Source organism: Dipodomys merriami, unplaced genomic scaffold (genome assembly GCF_024711535.1).
Source record: "Dipodomys merriami isolate MVZ:Mamm:240054 unplaced genomic scaffold, mDipMer1.0.p SCAF_7, whole genome shotgun sequence".
Lineage (NCBI taxonomy): Eukaryota > Metazoa > Chordata > Mammalia > Rodentia > Heteromyidae > Dipodomys > Dipodomys merriami.
Window position 1 is genome coordinate 31,631,918 of NW_027206290.1, and position 15,190 is coordinate 31,647,107.

Here is a 15,190-nt window from a genome sequence, read left to right on the forward strand (position 1 = left end):
AATCCCAACCCTAACCCTAATTCCTAAACCTAACTCTAATCCCTAACCCAAACCCCAACCCTAACTCCAGCCCCAACCCCAATTCCAGTGCAAAGCCGGACAGACAAGAAAGCTTGTGAGAACTTTATCTTCAATTAACTATTAAACAAAACAAAACAGAAGGAGAGATATGGCTCAAAACGCTCAGAGACAGTGCCTTGAGTACAAGCCTTAGCACTGACACACACACCCAAAAAATAAAGAAAAGGCTGGGCTCAGATGGCTCTCGCTTGATCGAAGGATTGTGGTTTGAAGTCATTCCAGGGAGGAAAGCCACCAATGCCTTGCCCTGGATTCAGTACACACACACACACACACACACACACACACACACACACACACACACACACACACACACACACACACACACACACACACACACACACACACACACACACACACACACACACACACACACACACACACACACACGGCTCTACCCTGAAGTGATCAGGGCTGGAATCAGCTGACCCTCTTGTCCGGCTCTTCCCCTTAAGCAATCTTGCCTTGTAGGCTGAGCAGACATGGAGCCGATACTGTTACCTGGTGTCTTCTGTATGCAATTTCCATCTTTGCTTGGCAGATGAGAAACTGAGCTGGCTGTGAGCCTATCAGGTGGGAAGTCAGCCCTTCCTGCTATCCTGGGCTTTGGGGAGATAAGCAAGGTGAAGGAGGAACAGCTTATTTCTAGTTGCAAATGAAGCAAAGGACTGGGGTGTATTTCTCATGAGATAAACGATCTGCACATACTTTAGCATTAGGCAAAGCCCTTGAAAAGCATGAGTACATTGAAGTACCTAAGGACCTCTGGGCACCAGTGATTCATGCCTGTAATCCCAGTTATTCAGGAGACTGAGATCAAAGTTCAAAGCCATCCTAAGCAAACATTTCCTAGAGACTTTGATCTTCAGTGTACCAGAAAAAAACCAGAAGTGGAGGTATGGCTCAAGGGGTAGAGCACTAGTCTTGAATGGAAATGCCAGGTCAGAGCGGAGGCTCCCAGTTCAAATTCCAGTACTGGCTACGTAATGATCTTGCATCAAGGGTCATTGAACTCCCTCTTTGTCACTGTCTCTGTCTGTCTGTCTGTCTGTCTGTCTGTCTGTCTCTCTCTCTCTCTCTCTCTCTCTCTCTCTCTCTCTCTCTCACACACACACACACACACACACACACACACACACACTCACACAAGTACTGTGGTTTGAACTCTTATGGCCTAGATGCTGTCCCTGAGCTTTGTGCTCAAGGCTACTGTTCTACTACTTGAGCCAAGCTCCACTTCTGGCTTTTTGGTGTTTAATTAGTAATGAGTCTGCCTGGACTGGCTTTGAACTCAAGTCCTCAGATCCCAGCTTCCTGAGTAGCTGGAATTATAGACATGAGCCATGGGTGTCAGGCTTGTATGCCTTCTCTTAAAGAGACAAAGTAGAGGTTCCAGAAAAAAAAGTTCAGTGACAGCACCCAGACCCTGAGTTCAAGACCCAGTACTGGCCCAAATAGACCAACAAAAATAATCTTCCCCCTCCCACAAACGACAACAAAAAGCTAAAGGAGACTATAAATCAGTGCGAGCTCAGTCACATGCATCCCTGCAAACATATTGACTGCTGAATGGTGTACTGGTGTACAGTGTGTGTGTGTGTGTGTGTGTGTGTGTGTGTGTGTGTGTGTGTGTGTGTGTGTGTGACCCAAGGGTATCTGCTTTGGCCTGGGAGCTCACAGTGTGAAGAATCCAGGTGTGTGGCTATTGTCTCCTTTCTACCTCTGGGTACCCTTGCAGGCCTGCCTGAGCCTCTGGGTCTTGCACTGTTCCCAAGCTGTTGCTCACCCCCATGTAACCTTTGTGTGAGAAAACAGGGAGTTCACTGGGCAGACCTCGCTCAGAGAACTGATGGTATCTTTGCATAAAGATCTTCAAGTAAACTTCCTTCTACATCATTGTGTCTGTAGTGTGTCAGGGTAAAAGTTCCTGAGAACTGCCAAGTGCAGGATTTCAGTGTCCACTTACTTACAGTCCTGTGCAGTTCCAAACTTGTCCACAGGGTGACAGTATAGAGAATATTGTAAGCACAGCAGCTGAAGGCAGGATGGGTCCCTTTTCTGGGCATCCATGCCCATTAGTTCATATAATGGGCATATAATAGTTCATATAATGGGCACCCATTCTAGACTCTGCTTCTCTGGCATTATTCCATTACTGCATTATTTCATTGCTATCTTCTTCCTTCAGATATGTGGGCGTGGTGTGGATGAGCCATACTTCTTTGTGTGAGTGTGTGTGTGTGTGTGTGTGTGTGTGTGTGCTGGTCCTGGGGCTTGAACTCAGAGCCTGGGCACTGTCCCTGAAATTCTTTTCCTCAAGGCTAACATTCTAACACTTGAGCCACAGTACCACTTCTGGCTTTTTTTGGGTAGTTTATTGGACATAAGAGTCTCACAAACTTTCCTGCCCAGGCGGCTTTGAATTACGATCCCCAGACCTCAGCCTCCTGAGATTACAGGCGTGAGCTACCTATGCCACCAGTGTCCAGCAGACCCCATCTTCTCTTATATCATCAGATCCTAACTGGATTTCCAGATTCCCTTTCCTGTCTGTCTGGAGCCCCTCTCAATTTCTAGATGATTTCTGCAGGTATGCCCTTTGTCTTTTCTGATGGACTTTCCTGTACCCCTCAGAGCTTTGAGAAGTCTTCGTTTGAACCCCCATGGACTGTCATACTCCGGGCCTGGTGGAGATGAGGCTGCACACTAGGAACCCTGGTAGAGGCCCAGCTGGGCTGTGAGTGGTCACGACAGCTAGGGAGCCCTGAGGTCTGCAGCACTTGGGCAGTGTCCAAGGAGATGGGCTTTGACTAACTGTGCAAGGACAGGGAGGATTTGCATGGAAGACATTTTGTAACTGTGTTGGGGGCATCTCTTCCTCATCCTCTGGGGTAGGGACAATAGAAGGCCACAGGTGCAGGGGACAGCAAGCACTGCCTTTGGCCTTCAGACCAGGACTCTATTGGGATGGGACCTGGATGGTCTCCTTGCCTCTCTTGGAGGCAGGGTTTGAAGAAACCAAACAGGGCCTGGGACATTCCTAGGCACTGATAAACTTGTTTAGGTTAGAGAAGAAAACACTGAAACTTCAAACATGTAGAAACTAGTTGCAGTATTAAGCCAGTCTACATCCTCATATGAACCCCATGTCCTGACTTTTGTGTAGACATATTGAAGCTGATCATCACCACTGCCATTCCTCCTCCTCCTCCTCCTCTTGCTCCTCTTCCTCCTCCTTTACCTCCTCCTCCTCCTCCTCCCCCACTCCTGGGCTTGAACTCAGAGCCTAGGCACTGTCTATGAGCATTTTGCTCAAGGCTGGTGCTCTACCACTTGAGCCACAGCTCCATGTCTGGCTTTTTTGGTGGTTCATTGGAGATAAGAGTCTCACAGATGGGCTGGGAAGGTGGCTCAGTGGTAGAGCACTTGCCTTGCATGCTCGAGGCCCTGGGTTCAATTCCTCAGCACCACATAAGCAAAAAGAAAAAAGCCGGAAGTGGTGCTGTGGCTCAAGTGGTAGAGCGCTAGCCTTGAGCTGAAGAGCTGAGGGACAGCACCCAGGCCCAGAGTTCAGGCCCCACGACCAGACCCAAAAAAAAAAAAAAAAAAAAAAAAGAGTCTCACAGACTTTCCTGCCCGGGCTGGTTTTGAACTATTATCCTGAAATCTCACCCTCTTGAGTAATCAGGATGACAGGGGTGATTCCTCAGTGCCTGGCTCAGATCACTTCTTTACTTGTCCAACTCATCGATTAACTGCATCACTGGGTATGCAGTTCTCCTGATTTGGTGATTTCGACATCATCTTGGTGTTCAGTGATTCTTTCTTTGAAATCCTAGTCAGTCTCATCTCTGATGAGGGAATTCTCTGCCTTTGGTGCCAGCCCAGCAGTGAGATCCACACAACAAAACGTACTTTACAGGGAAATCCATTCTAGGAGCACTGGAAAAGCACTTTGAGAATGAATCTGCTTTAAGATAGAAATACTGAAAATATTGATAGCCATGGAATGCAAGGGTTTCTTAAATAGGACACAGGAAAGAGGAAAATGATATTATATTAAGATAAATCCTATTTATGAGAAGCCACAGAATGGAATTAGATATTTTTAAAAATGAGGTGGGTTGAAATCAGGAACTGGTGGCTCACACCTGTAATCCTAGCTACTCAGAAAGCTGAGATCAGAGGACTGTGGTTCAAAGCTAGCCTGGGTAGGAAAGTCTATGAAACTCTTATCATCAATTAACCACCAAAAAAGTTGGAAGTGGAGCTGTGGGTCAAGTGGTAGAGTGCTAGCCTTGAGCAAAACAAAGCTCAGGGACAGTGCCCAGGTCCTGAGTTTAAGCCCCTAAACTGGCACAAAATAAATAAATAAGCAAATAAACAAATAGGATTATATTCAGAATAAAGTCATCCTCCTTCAAGTCAATCAGAAAAAGAAAATTTTACATTAGTTCTAAAAATAGAAAATAATCAGAGGTTTTGGTCAGGCATTTCCTAGAATAAGGCATCCAAAGAACCAAAAAATGACTGTCAGGGAAATGCAAATTAAGACTTAAAGGAAGTGTAAGCCAAACAATCCAACAGAGCTGGGTGCCTGATGGCTCACACCTATAACCCTAGCTATTCAAGAGACTGAGATCTGAGGATTGTGGTTCAAAGCCACCCAGGCAGAAATGTCTGGGAGACTCTTATCTTCAAATAACCAACAAAAAGCTGAAGGAGAACTGTGGCTCAACTACTAGAGTGCTATCTTTGAGCACAAAAACTAGGGGACAAAGCTGGGTGCTGGTGGCTCATACCTGTAATCCTAGCTACTCAGGAGGCTGAGACCTGAGAAATGGGGTTCAAATCCAGCCCAGGCAGTAAAGTCTATAAGACTCTTATCTCTGATAAACTACTCAGAAAAAGCCAGAAGGGGTGCTGTGGCTCAAGTGGTAGCCTAGAGTAAGAATTCTAGCCTAGAGTAAAAGATAAAAGAAGTTCAGGGATAGCACCCAGGCCCTAGGACCAGCACACACACAAAAAGGCCTAAAGCTCAAAGTTTGTGCTAGTGAGGATGTGGAACAGAATTCTAAGGCATTAATGGTGGCAGAGTGAAATGGAACACAGGATGATGATCTGGAATCCCACTGGGATAGTACTATTCATCTAGCTCAGGAAATACTATACACCAGTCAATTGTAGAAGGAACAGCCACATGGCATCTGGTCAAGCTATGGACAGGAGGTAGAAGCAACGGTGGACACAGTGCTGTTACCCACAGCAACGTGAATGCAGGTTCCCCAAATGATGCTGAGTGGAAAAAGCCAGACACAAAAGAATATATACTATATAATTCCATTTAGGGAAATGTGAAATCAAGCAAAATTAATCTGCAGTATTAAAAGCCAGAAAAGTGATCGAGACAGGATATCTTTTTTTTTTTTTGTTGGTAATGGGGCTTCAACTCTGGACCTGGGTGTTGTCCCTCAACTCTTCAGCTCATGATGAGCACTCTACCACTTGAGCCACAGCTCCACTTCTGGTTTTCTGGTTGGTAATTGGAGATAAAAGCTTCATGACCTTTCCTGTCCGGGCTGACTTTGAACCTCCATCCTCAGATCTCAGCCTCCGAAGTAGCTAGGATTCCAGGCGTGAGCCACCGGTGCCCGGCAAGACAGGATATCTTTTTTTTTTTTTAATATTTTTTTTTATTGTAAAGATACTATATAGAGGGTTACAGTTACCTGAGTAAGGTAATGAGTACACTTCCTATTGAGCATTGTTACCCCCTCCATTGTTTTCCCCCTACCATCCCTTCTCTCCCTACCTTCCCCGAGGTTCTTTTTTTTTTTAATTGTGATTAAGGGATTACATAATTTCCCGAATTTCACAGTATTGTGGCATAATGATGCTCATTTAAAGTCACAAGTTCATTCTAACTTTCCTGGAGCAAATTGTCTATCACAGTCTATAACATATAACGGTGTACACATGTTATACACCATACATGTGATCAGCAGCATGGGGATATTTAGTAGTGGTTTGACCAGATGAGTGGGAGTTCTTTGTTTCTTAAGTCCTGTTAGTTTTGTCGTATCACCTAACATTTTGGATTTAGCATCCACTTATCAGGGAGACCATGTACCGTTTGTCTCTTTGCTCTTTTTTTTCTTTTTTTGGGGGGGTCCAGTCGTGGGGCCTGAACTCTGGGCCTGGGCGCTGTCCCTAAGCTCTTCAGCTCAAGGCTAACGCTCTACCAGTTGAGCCACAGTGCCACTTCCGGCTTTTTTTTTCTTTTTGCTTATGTGGTGCTGAGGAATTGAACCCAGGGCCTCATGCATGCAAGGCAAGCGCACTACCACTGAGCCACCTTCCCAGCCCCGTCTCTTTGCTCTTGGCTTACCTCGCTCAACATGATTTCTTCTAGCTCCATCCATTTACCTGCAAATGCCATTATTTTGTCATTTCTAATGGCTGCATAATATTCCATTGTGTATAGATACCACAATTTTTGGATCCACTCATCTGTGGTGGGGCATCTGGGTTGTTTCCATATCCTAGCTATTGTGAACAGTGCTGCAATAAACATGGAGGTGCACGTGTCCTTGTATATTGGTTCCAAGACAGGATATCTTAAGCCTGTAATCCTAGCTACTTGGGAGGCAGACACTGGAGGATTGCAGCTCAAGGCCAGCCCAAGCATTAACATTCATGAGACCCACCTGCTCCTCATCTCTCTAAATAGCTGGACTTGGAAATACAAGGGAAATACAAATAAGAAGGTTAAAGTTGGGCTGGGAAGGTGGCTCAGTGGTAGAGCGCTTGCCTTGCATGCATGAGGCCCTGGGTTCGATTCCTCAGCACCACATAGCAAAAAGAAAAAAAAGCCGGAAGTGGCGCTGTGGCGCAAGTGGTAGAGTGCTAGCCTTGAGCTGAAGAGCTGAGGGACAGCACCCAGGCCCAGAGTTCAGGCCCCATGACCAGACCCCCCCCCCAAAAAAAGGTTAAAGTCCAGGTCAGCCTGGGCATAAAACAACATCCTATCTCAAAAATAATCCACATAGCCAGGTGCTGGTGGTTCACATCCATCTGTAATCCAAGCTACTCAGGAGGCTGAGATCTGAGTGAGAATTGCAGTTCAAAGCCAGCCTGGGCAAGAATGTCCATGAGACTCTTATCTCCAATTACCTACCAGAAAACCAGAAGTGGAGCTGTGGCTTAAGTGGTAGAGTACTAGCCTTGAGCAAAAACAAAACTCAGGGACAGTGCTCAGGTCCTAAGTTCAAGCCCCAAGACCAGTGCATGCACACACACCTCTACTCCCCCTGACACACACAAAAAGGGGCCAGAAGAGTGGTTCAAGTGTGTGGCCCTGAGTTCAAGTGCTAGTACTGCCAGAAAAAAAAAATCAGAGTAGTCACTCTTAGGGGTAGCACAGGCCCTTGGGATTTTGGAGTTGTTGAATGTTCTGTTTTAGCCAATTGCTGGCTACCCCAAAATGTTAAATTTCTGAAAATACATCAAGTTGTGCATTTACAACTTGGGTACTTTTTCTGAATGCATTTTACTTTTTATTTATTTTTAGTGTGCTGGGGATCAAACCCAGGACCTTGAGCAGGCTGGGCATGTACTCTCCCACTGAACTATATTCCCAGGTACATTGTTTTATAATCCAGTAAGAAGTAAAACGCGAAGGAAGTGCCAGGCCCCAAGTCCCAATCCCAGTGTTTAAAAAGGAAAAACAACAACAACCACCTCCCCCCAACCCCCCCCCAAAAAAAAATTCTGGTGAAGGATGTCATCCGCAGACACTCCTGGGAGCCCTCATGGTCCTGGGTAAGGGAGTTCCTGACCCAGGCTTGTGGTAGAGCTCAGGGCTCCGTGGGTAGCAAGTTGGTATTGAAGTGAGGGGCATAATGTGACTGTGACTACCAAGAGGTGACCCTGAGCTCACCTTCAAACAAGGGGTAGTCAGGCACCAGTGGCTCATGCTTGTAATCCCAACTACTCAGGAGGCTGTGATCTGAGGATCGCAGTTCAAAGCCAGCCAGGGTAGGAAAGTCTGTGAAACTTTTATCTCCAATTAACTACCAGAAAACTGGAAGTGGCGCTGTGGCTCAAGTGGTAGAGCGCTCACCTTGAGCCGAATTGCTCAGGAACAGCACCCAGACCCAGAGTTCAAGCCCCACAACTGACAAAACAAAAACAAACAAACAAACAACAAAAAAGAAGGGGTAGAGGGCACAACAGATTGGAGAGAGGCTCAACAAATAGGACTACCTTAAAAGTTTCTGCACAGCTAAAAACATAGCTACCAAACTAGAGAGACAGCCAACCAATTGGAAAAGATATTTACTAGCAATATATCAGACAAAGGCCTGATATCCATTATATACAAGGAGCTCAAGAAATCCCTCCCAAATCTAACAAGCCAATCACTAAATGGGCAAGGGAGCCAAGGGGTACTTCTCAGAAGAAAAGGTAAAAATGGCAAGAAACACATGAGAAAATCTTCATCATCCCTGGCTGTAAAGGAAATGCAAATAAAAACAACCCTGAGATACCACCTTACCCCAGTCAGAATGGCCCAAATCCTAAATTCAGATAATGACAAATGCTGGAGAGGCTGTAGAGAAAGAGTAATCCTATTGCATTGCTGGTGGGAATGTATACTAATGCAACCACTCTGGAAAGCAGTCTGGAGGTTCCTCAGAAAACTAAACATAGACTTTCCCTACGACCCAGCCATACTACTCCTAGGCATCTTCCCTGAACAACAGGAACCAGGATACAAGGATACATGCACCTCCATGTTCATTGCTGCTCTGTTCACAATATAGCAACAACCCAGATGCCCCACCACAGAAGAATGGATCCAAATATTGTGGTACCTATATGCAATGGAATTTTACATAGCCATTAGAAAGCTCAAAATAATGGCATTTGCAGGGAAATGGGTGGAACTAGAACAAATCATGTTGAGCGAAATAAGCCAAGATCAGGGAAACAAACAGTGCATGTTCTCCCCAATATGTGGATGTTAGATTCAAAATGCAACGAGAAGTCAGGTACTGGTGGCTCACACGTGTAAATCCTAGCTACTCAAGAGGCTGAGATCTGAGGATTGCGGTTCAAAGCCAGCTCAGGCAGGAAAGTTCGTGAGACTCTTTCCTCCAATAAACCACCAGAAAACTGGAAATGGTGCTGTGGTTCAACTGGTAGAGCACTCACCTTGAGCTGAAGAGCTGAGGAACAGTGCCCAGGCACAGAGTTCAGGCCCCATGACCGACAAAAAAAAAATGCAACAAGATATGACAAAGTAAACAGGACTCAAAAAACAAAGGACCTCTTCTTAATTTGTCTTATAGCTTCTAGATGACTATGGGGTACACACGTGCACATCTGAGGGGAGCTAGGAGGAGGGCACAGAATGAGAGGAAAACAGGTGAAAAAATACAGCAGAGGGGCCATCAGCTGCACTGGACAAGGGAATGGGAGGGAGGGAACAAGAGAGAAAGAGGGAGCAGCTGACACTAAGCAAAAAGAAAGAAATGTACAAATCACCTGATTTGGAAGAAATAGTTTTACTGCTAAAGTTTGTAGAGTTCATAAACTTTGTAGATTAAGATAATGACAATTTGCATTGTGAAGGTTATGTTTGGGACTTTAGTTAAGTATCACTCTGCTGCAATATGGTTAAATTTATGCAATCACTTAATCTCAATAAAGAAATTACAAAGAGAGAGAAAAACCAAATGTCAGAACCAAACTCAGGGATGATACAGAATCTGGAATTATTGAACAATTTAAAGTGATTAGGATTTGTAGGTTAAGGGCTCCAATAAAAAAAATATACAACACGGCAAGAAAAAAAACAAGGGGTAAGAAAGATCTGTCAGGGTTGGGGGTGTCCTCAGCTGCCAGAGGGGAGGCACTGTGTGGGCCCACCGAGAGTGACCACTTATGTAAATCTGCTTTTCTAGCTCACGTTTCAGGCTTTGGGTGTAGGCCTTCCCCATCCACGAGCTACCATGTTAGTATTTATTAATAGTTTTTGTTGTTGTTCATGTGGCTTGAACTCTGGGCCTGGGTGCTGTCCCTCAGCTCTTCAGCCCAAGGCAAGTGCTCTACCACTTGAACCACAGTGCCACTTCCAGTTTTCTGGTGGTTTATTGGAGATAAGAGTTGCACAGCCTTTCCTGCTTGGGCTGGCTTTGAACTGCCATCCTCAGATCTCAGCCTCCTGAGTAGCTCGGATTACAGGAGTGAGCCACTGGCACCCAGCTAATAGTTTCTTTAAATTGATTGTCCCCCCTCCCCCCCCCCCCCCCCCCCCGCCACCTCCCAGTCCTGGGTTTGTGAGAAAAACATTATTTCTACCAAATTGGTTTGCTTCCTTTCTGTTAATCTTTTTTTTTTGGGGGGGTCCGGTTGTGGGGCCTGAACTCTGGGCCTGGGCGCTGTCCCTCAGCTCTTCAGCTCAAGGCTAGCACTCTACCACTTGAGCCACAGCACCACTTCCAGTTTTCTGGTGGTCAATTGGAGATAAGAGTCTCACGGGACTTTCCTGCCTGGGCTGGCTTTGAACCGGGATCTTCAGATCTCAGCCTCCTGAGTAGCTAGGATTACAGGTGTGAGCCATTGGCGCCCACCTCACAGACTTTCTTGTCTGAGCTGACTTCCAACTATGATCCTGAGATCTCAGCCACCTGAATAGCTAGGATTACAGGCATGAACCATCAGTGCTTGGCCTTTAAATTGATTTATTTTTATTTTTTTAACTTCACAGCAAGATTTATTAATACATCCAAAAGAAAGAAAAAGCATTTGTCACACTATACACAGATAATACATGCAGAGGTTTAACACACATATTACATCCCTTTTTACACAAGAAAAAATTCATAAAAATGTAAACTTTTATATACAAAAACCATTACACAAATTAAACAAGGACCAGATAACAAATGAGACCAATCCATTATTATTTTATCAATTTTTTAAAAAAACAGTAATACAGTACATTCATTGAGAGATATATGGAAAATGTAAGCTATCTCTTTTTGTTTAAAGGGAAATTACAAACCAAACATTTTTATTTTTTATTAAGGTGATGTACGGGGTTACAGTTACATAAGGTAATAAGTACATTTCTTGTTTCCCCCCCTCATTTTCTCCCACTTTCCTTCCCCCAATGTCCCCCCAAGTTGTACAGATCATTTCCAATATATTGTCTTGTGGGTATCACTGTTGCATTGGTTTCCCCCTTGTCCTTTGTCTCACCATTTTGTTGTTCCCTTTCAGGAGCTTTTGAGTCTTTGAAAATTCAAGAATTTAGAGAAAGAGAAAACCAAGGATCAAGTTTAAGTTAGAATTTGATACAAACCGGAAAGGAGTGGTAATGCAAAGACAACAGGGAGCCTGGGCTGGGCTGGACATCAAGTGGGACTAATGCCAGACAGAACACTGCTATGACTCTGTCCCCACACTTCCAGAGAAGCCCTTAGGGGATGAGATAGCAGGTCCTAAGATTGGGACTGACACAGACTGAGGCTGGACAACAAGCATTGAGAAGCAGGTGAGGGATTTGGACTTATTTCATAGGGCCAAGGGAAGGAGCTGGTGCCATGGTTTGCAAGCCAGAGAAGATGGGCTGGACTTGGAGCAGGGCAGCCTCTTCTTCAGCTGTTCACACACACATGGGCTATTAGCTTCATGCAGGTATGGCTGACAGAGAAGACAAGTGGAGCAGCCAGCAGTGTGGATAAGCCAGACCCAAGCAACAGGCAGCAGCTAGACATAGTTTGTAAAGCTCACCAGCTTATAGAACTCAACAGGTGTTTAAGCTCTGCCTTAGGGTCAGCTCTATCTAGTGCCTGATGTTTTGTTTTGTTGAGATAAGGTCTTGCCATGTAGTTCAGGATGTCCTTGAACTCTCCATCTCTGCTTTAAGCCTGTCAAGTGCTGGGATTACAAACATGTACCTCAGCACACAGTTGGTGAGAAGATGTATTTCTAACAAGGTACTAGGTGGTGGCACTGGTCAGGTGACCATGCTTAATAAGCACATGGGTCATTCTTAAGATGACAGAAGAGAGGACAGGAAAACCTGGTGGGGACCCAACTTTTGTCAATGATCCTAGCCTTCCTATAGATACCAGCTCACCAGGCAAGGTGGAAAGTCAGACCCAGAAGGCTGGGTTCGAGCCTTAGAAAGGAGCCAGACTCCTCCCGGGTGAGGGATGGGGAAACCACAGCCTCCCAGGAGCCAGGAATGGGGCAACAGGCAATGGTTTCATTGAACCCGAGCCTGTCAGGCAGTTTACAAGGGTAAAATTTGCAGTGGTGTGGACATAGCCCTCAATCCCTGCACCCCTACCAGATCCAGGGTAGCAGCCCACTGCTACCAGGAGCTGAAGTCTCCAAAACCCCGTCTGGGCCTTTTCTTGGTCTCAGAGGCAGCTGTACTGGTTGATGGTTCTTCTGCTGCTCGTTTTATGGCTGCTGGGTTGATGTACTTGCCCACCCCCTGACGGTATGTCTGGGGGCCTTGGCTACCAGATTGGGATTGGCCGGTCTTGACCTTGATCTCTGGGGCTTCTTTTAGCTGTGTCTTCTTCCGTTCCTCGGCAATCTGGGCATCTGCTTCCTCATATGGGTCCACGAACACTGTAGTGTTGTGGATACGGATCTCCTCCTTAGGACGGTCAGTTTGGGGGTCACTTTCTATATTCTCCATGAAAGTCAGTGTATCAAAGCCCCCAACAACCCGTCCAAAGATGGTATGCTTCTTATCCAGGTAAGCACAGGAGCGGAATGTGATAAAGAACTGAGACTTGTTGGTGTTGGGTCCCGAGTTGGCCATACTGAGGATGCCACGGCCTGTGTGAGAGAGGTTGGGTCGGAACTCATCTTCGAAGGGCTTGCCCCAGTATGACTGCCCCCCTGTGCCAGTGCCTGTGGGGTCACCACCTTGGATCACAAAGTTCTTGATGGACCTATGAAAGACGGTGCCATGGTAATAGTGCTTCCTGCAGAGTTTGATGAAGTTCTCACAGGTTTTTGGTGTCAGGTCGCAATGCAACTCCAGGTTGAGATCTCCCTTGTTGGTGTGCAGTCGTACATAGCCCTTCTTCTTCACAAACTGGTATCGCAGCACATCTTCATCGATGGCAGCTGCTTCATGAGTTGTAACTGGCACCATGGTGGTGGAGGTAAAGGAAGCACTGACCTTCCCCGTGGAATAGTGGGCAGCATTCAGCTGATCCACTTTTTTCTTCTCTGGGGGCTTCATGGTGGCTGCTAGGATCTCATCCCCTTTGAATTCCTTGTAGAGCTCCTTCAGGGTCTCTCGGGTCTCAGCATTTGTGTTTTTCAAATAGTAAGATGGGTCTTGCTTGGCTTTTTCCTTATTTGAGTCTGTTACTTTCATGTTATTCTTAACATGAAAGAAGCTGGAGATGTTAAATTTGTCCAGATTGGTGGGATCCTGGAGAGTGATGATATCCTGGCGAGAGAAGGGCTCATCAGTCAGCAGGTCCCGGAAGTTCTTGGCCTTGATGTTCAGCTGTTCCACTGCCTCATAGGCATAGACATTGCCAGTTGTCCTAATAGCCACAATGTGGGTGTTGTCAGTGAACACGGTGAATAGCACCGGGCAGTGGTACTTCCCTTCACTGTTTTTGGCAAAGTTCAGAATGACCAGGGATTTTGTATCAAGTTTCTCTCCATTGCTGGGGTTGATCCCATACTCTGTAAGCCATGGATAAATATTCAGCAAGTCAAAGATGATGCCTTCTGGAGTGCAGACTGGGTGGGTGAAGGGCTGTAGAGAGAGGCTGCAGTGGTCAAAAGGTAGACGGCGAAAATTTGACCTTGGGATCTCTGGCTTCTTGCCACCACAGAAGTGAGTGTATTCAGCACAGGTGATGTACATCTTGTCCTTCTGGTGCTGTCGCTTCCCCATGGTGGCAGCGGCGACTGCAGAACTAGCGAGTGTACAACTCAGAATGAAAATTAATTCTATTTGAATTAAAACACCCTGCACCGACTTCTTTGGAAAGAGGTTATTTAGAAGAAAGACGAACTTACCAGCTTGCAGGTGACTGAGGTGCGAAGAGACTGAACGTTTAGGGCAGGGGAGAGGGATTATATAGTGGAGGGCAAGGAGGAGGTGTGGCCACAGCAGTTGCGGAAATGACCTCAGGGAGCCTCTAACTGTGGGAAGAAGGCGTGGCTGGGTGGGTGAGGGTGTGGCTGGGTGGGTGAGGGCGTGGCTGGGGCTGAAGAGGAAGCAACCTCAGCCTGGGTCTCTTTGCTGAATCACAGGTAAATTTTCCCCCCTTGGTTTATAAACCTTTAATGAATGCAACTTTGGAAGATCTTACAAATTTTTCCAGTTCAGTCACTAGGAGGAGCCTGTGCCCAGCAAGTCCATGTTGTTTACTAAATCCACATGAATTTCTGCAATTCCACTTTGAAGAATTTTTTTAAACATTTTAAAACTTATTATTATCTTTAAGTAGTTGTACAAAGAAGTTCCCGGGCACTGGTGGCTCACGCCTGTAAACCTAGCTACCCAGGAGGCTGAGATCTGAGGATCACTGTTCAAAGCTAGCCGGGTAGAAAACCACTCACAAAAATAAACCACTCACATAACCAGAAGTGGCACTGTGGCTCAAGTGGTAGAGCACTAGCCTTGAGCTGACGAACTGAGGGACAGTGCCCAGGCCCAGAGTTTAAGCCCCATGACCATAAAACAAAAACAAAAACAAAAAAATGGCAAAGAAACACATGAGGAAATGTTCATCATCCCTGGCTGTAAAGGAAATGCAAATAAAAACAACCCTGAGATACCATCTTACCCCAGTCAGAATGGCCCACATCCTAAATTCAGCCAATGACAAATGCTGGAGGGGATGCGGAGAAAAAGGAACCCTACTACATTGCTGGTGGGAATGTGCACTAATACAACTACTTTGCAATCTGGAGGTACCTCAGAAAGCTAAATATAGACCTCCCCTATGACCCAGCCATTCCACTCCTAGGCATCTACCCTGAACAACAGGAACCAGTATACAAAGACACATGCAGCATTGTTCACAATAGCCAAGATGGAAACAAC

At 45.9% G+C, this 15,190-nt stretch overlaps 1 pseudogene; it reads right to left on the bottom strand.

Moving 5' to 3' along the window:
* Positions 1–12,469: 12,469 nt before the first annotated feature.
* On the bottom strand, positions 12,470–14,032 carry LOC138817028 (RING-type E3 ubiquitin-protein ligase PPIL2 pseudogene; annotated as a pseudogene).
* Between the last annotated feature and the right edge of the window lie 1,158 nt (positions 14,033–15,190).